Here is a 4,908-nt window from a genome sequence, read left to right as displayed (position 1 = left end):
GCTATGCCCGATCTCGTCTGATCTCGGAAGCTAAGCAGGTTTGGGCCTGGTTAGTACTTGGATGGGAGACCGCCTGGGAATACCAGGTGCTGTAAGCTTTCGGGTTTCCTTCCCTACTTATATAAAGCACTGGCGATTATATTGGCTGATCTTTAAATAGCCCTCTCTTTGCAGCCTCCTTCGCTTATGGCCATACAATCCTGGCTATGCCTGATCTCAACTGATCTCCAAATCTAAGATGGTTTGGGCCAGGTTAGTACTTTTGGATTTTTTCAGTAATTATGTCAATGTCAATGTCACCTTTATTTATATAGCGCTTTAAACAAAATACATTGCGTCAAAGCAACTGAACAACATTTATTAGGAAAACAGTGTCAATAATGCAAAAATGATAGTTAAAGGCAGTTCATCATTGGATTCAGTGATGTCATCTCTGTTCAGTTAAATAGTGTCTGTGCATTTATTTGCAATCAAGTCAACGATGTCGCTGTAGATGAAGTGTCCCCAACTAAGCAAGCCAGAGGCGACAGCGGCAAGGAACCGAAACTCCATCGGTGACAGAATGGAGAAAAAAACCTTGGGAGAAACCAGGCTCAGTTGGGGGGCCAGTTCTCCTCTGACCAGACGAAACCAGTAGTTCAATTCCAGACTGCAGCAAAGTCAAATTGTGCAGAAGAATCATCTGTTTCCTGTGGTCTTGTCCTGGTGCTCCTCTGAGACAAGGTCTTTACAGGGGATCTGTATCTGGGGCTCTAGTTGTCCTGGTCTCCGCTGTCTTTCAGGGATGTAGAGGTCCTTTCTAGGTGCTGATCCACCATCTGGTCTGGATACGTACTGGATCCGGGTGACTGCAGTGACCCTCTGATCTGGACACAGACTGGATCTGGTGGCCACGGTGACCTCGGAACAAGAGAGAAACAGACAAGCGTAGATGCCATTCTTCTAATGATGTAGCAAGTACATAGGGTGTTATGGGAAGTGTATCCGGTTCCGGTTTACCTAATTAATGCAGCCTAAAAATCCTTTAACGGATTTGGATAATAAAAGCATATTCGTTTGTTATGTGTATGCCAGGTTAAAGAGATGGGTCTTTAATCTAGATTTAAACTGCAAGAGTGTGTCTGCCTCCCGAACAATGTTAGGTAGGTTATTCCAGAGTTTGGGCGCCAAATAGGAAAAGGATCTGCCGCCTGCAGTTGATTTTGATATTCTAGGTATTATCAAATTGCCTGAGTTTTGAGAACGTAGCGGACGTAGAGGGTTATAATTTAAAAGGAGCTCATTCAAATACTGAGGAGCTAAACCATTCAGTGCTTTATAAGTAATAAGCAATATTTTAAAATCTATGCGATGCTTGATAGGGAGCCAGTGCAGTGTTGACAGGACCGGGCTAATATGGTCATACTTCCTGGTTCTAGTAAGAACTCTTGCTGCTGCATTTTGGACTAGCTGTAGTTTGTTTACTAAGCGTGCAGAACAACCACCCAATAAAGCATTACAATAATCTAACCTTGAGGTCATAAATGCGTGGATTAACATTTCTGCATTTGACATTGAGAGCATAGGCCGTAATTTAGATATATTTTTGAGATGGAAAAATGCAGTTTTACAAATGCTAGAAACGTGGCTTTCTAAGGAAAGATTGCGATCAAGTAGCACACCTAGGTTCCTAACTGATGATGAAGAATTGACAGAGCAACCATCAAGTCTTAGACAGTGTTCTAGGTTATTACAAGCAGAGTTTTTAGGCCCTATAATTAACACCTCTGTTTTTTCAGAATTTAGCAGTAAGAAATTACTCGTCATCCAGTTTTTTATATCGACTATGCAATCCATTAGTTTTTCAAATTGGTGTGTTTCACCGGGCTGCGAAGAAATATAGAGCTGAGTATCATCAGCATAACAGTGAAAGCTAACACCATGTTTCCTGATGATATCTCCCAAGGGTAACATATAAAGCGTGAAGAGTAGCGGCCCTAGTACTGAGCCTTGAGGTACTCCATACTGCACTTGTGATCGATAGGATACATCTTCATTCACTGCTACGAACTGATGGCGGTCATATAAGTACGATTTAAACCATGCTAATGCACTTCCACTGATGCCAACAAAGTATTCAAGTCTATGCAAAAGAATGTTGTGGTCAATTGTGTCAAACGCAGCACTAAGATCCAATAAAACTAATAGAGAGATACACCCACGATCAGATGATAAGAGCAGATCATTTGTAACTCTAAGAAGAGCAGTCTCAGTACTATGATACGGTCTAAATCCTGACTGGAAATCCTCACATATACCATTTTTCTCTAAGAAGGAATATAATTGTGTGGATACCACCTTTTCTAGTATCTTGGACAGAAAAGGGAGATTCGAGATTGGTCTATAATTAACTAGTTCTTTGGGGTCAAGTTGTGGTTTTTTGATGAGAGGCTTAATAACAGCCAGTTTGAAGGTTTTGGGGACATGTCCTAATGACAATGAGGAATTAATAATAGTCAGAAGAGGATCTATGACTTCTGGAAGCACCTCTTTCAGGAGCTTAGATGGTATAGGGTCTAACATACATGTTGTTGGTTTAGATGATTTAACAAGTTTATACAATTCTTCCTCTCCTATAGTAGAGAATGAGTGGAACTGTTCCTCAGGGGGTCTATAGTGCACTGTCTGATGTGATACTGTAGCTGACGGCTGAATGGTTGCAATTTTATCTCTAATAGTATCGATTTTAGAAGTAAAGTAGTTCATAAAGTCATTACTGCTGTGGTGTTGGGAAATGTCAACACTTGTTGAGGCTTTATTTTTCGTTAATTTAGCCACTGTATTGAATAAATACCTGGGGTTATGTTTGTTTTCTTCTAAAAGAGAAGAAAAGTAATCGGATCTAGCAGTTTTTAATGCTTTTCTGTAGGATATGTTACTTTCCCGCCAAGCAATACGAAATACCTCTAGTTTTGTTTTCCTCCAGCTGCGCTCCATTTTTCGGGCTGCTCTCTTTAGGGTGCGAGTATGCTCATTATACCATGGTGTAAAACTGTTTTCCTTAACCTTCCTTAAGCGTAAAGGAGCAACTTTATTTAAAGTGCTAGAAAAGAGAGAGTCCATAGTTTCTGTTACATCATCAAGTTGTTCTGAGGTTTTGGATATGCTAAAGAATTTGGTTACATCAGGAAGATAACTTAAAAAGCAGTCTTTTGTGTTAGAAGTTATGGTTCTTCCATACTTGTAACAATAAGTAGAATTTACAATTTTGGCTATATGAATTTTGCAAAGAACTAAATAATGATCTGAGATATCATCACTTGGCTGAATAATTTCAACACCATCAACATCAATTCCATGTGACAGTATTAAATCTAGAGTATGATTTCGACAATGAGTAGGTCCTGAAACGTGTTGTCTAACACCAATAGAGTTCAGAATGTCTATAAATGCTGATCCCAATGCATCGTTTTCATTATCAACATGGATATTAAAATCACCAACTATTAAAACTTTATCTGCAGCCAGAACTAACTCGGATGTAAAATCACCAAACTCTTTAATAAAGTCTGTATGGTGCCCTGGTGGCCTGTATACAGTAGCCAGTACAAACATAACAGGGGATTTATCATTAACATTTGTTTCTTTGGATAATGTTATATGAAGTACCATTACTTCAAACGAGTTATACTTGTAGCCTGCCCTCTGAGAAATCCTGAAAACGTTGTTATAAATTGAAGCAACACCTCCACCTTTGCCTTTTAGACGGGGCTCATGTTTATAACAGTAATCTTGGGGGGTGGACTCATTTAAAATAATGTAATCATCAGGTTTTAGCCAGGTTTCTGTCAAACAGAGTACATCTATATTATGATCAGTGATCATATTATTTACAAAAAGTGTTTTCGTAGAAAGGGATCTGATATTCAATAAGCCAAGCTTTATCATTTGTTTATCCATATTGCTTCTGTTTTTTATTTGTTGAACCTCAATTAAATTGTTAATCTTAGCTTGGTTTGGACGTTTTTTGTATTTTCTAGTTCGGGGAACAGACACAGTCTCTATAGTGTGATATCTAGGTGAAGAAGTCTCTATGTGCTGAGAATTAACTGACCTCTGTGACGGGAGGCAGCTAGCAGACGGTCGGTTTAGCCAGTCTGTCTGCTTCCTGACCTGGGCCCCAGTTAGTCAAGTATAAACACTAAGACTATTTGCCATATTTCTAGAGAGAAGAGTGGCGCCACCCCAGGAGGGATGAAGACCATCTCTTTTAAACAGGTCAGGTCTGCCCCAAAAGCTCGTCCAATTGTCTATGAAACCTATGTTATTCTGTGGGCACCACTTAGACATCCAGCCATTGAGTGATGACAATCTGCTATGCATCTCATCACCACGGTAAGCAGGGAGGGGACCAGAGCATATTACAGTGTCTGACATCGTGCTTGCAAGTTCACACACCTCTTTAATGTTATTTTTAGTGATCTCCGACTGGCGAAGTCGAACATCATTAGCGCCGGCATGAATAACAATCTTACTGTATTTACGTTTAGCATTAGCCAGCACTTTTAAATTTGCCAAGATGTCAGGCGCTCTGGCTCCCGGTAAACATTTGACTATGGTGGCTGGTGTCTCTATATTCACGTTCCGTACAATAGAATCACCAATAACTAGAGCACTTTCATCAGGTTTCTCAGTGGGTGCATCACTGAGTGGGGAGAACCTGTTTAATGTTTTGATCGGAACAGAAGAGCGGTGTTTTGACCCACGACTACGCTGCCTCACCGTCACCCAGTTGCCCTGCTGCTGGGGCTCTGTTTCCGGAACCAAACAATGTACAGGAATCCCTGAGCTAGACGCATCCAAAGCCGTATCTAGAGCCCTAACATTCTTACTGTCCTCAATTAAAGTTTGGATGCGTGTCTCTAATTC

The 4,908-nt window shown here is 40.4% G+C and overlaps 1 non-coding gene across 1 annotated transcript in view; it reads left to right on the top strand.

The window, feature by feature from the left end:
- LOC132150514 (5S ribosomal RNA) overlaps positions 1-98 on the top strand; it is a 119-nt gene extending 21 nt beyond the window's left edge. Inside the window, exon 1 of the ribosomal RNA XR_009435743.1 lies at positions 1-98. This exon is cut by the window's left edge and continues 21 nt beyond it. This is a non-coding gene — a ribosomal RNA (5S ribosomal RNA).
- Positions 99-4,908: the final 4,810 nt, after the last annotated feature.

The sequence above is a fragment of the Carassius carassius genome, chromosome 9, assembly GCF_963082965.1.
Source record: "Carassius carassius chromosome 9, fCarCar2.1, whole genome shotgun sequence".
NCBI classification, from domain to species: Eukaryota; Metazoa; Chordata; class Actinopteri; order Cypriniformes; family Cyprinidae; genus Carassius; species Carassius carassius.
Note: the sequence above shows the minus strand (reverse complement) of the source record. Positions and strands in the feature narration are given on the sequence as shown.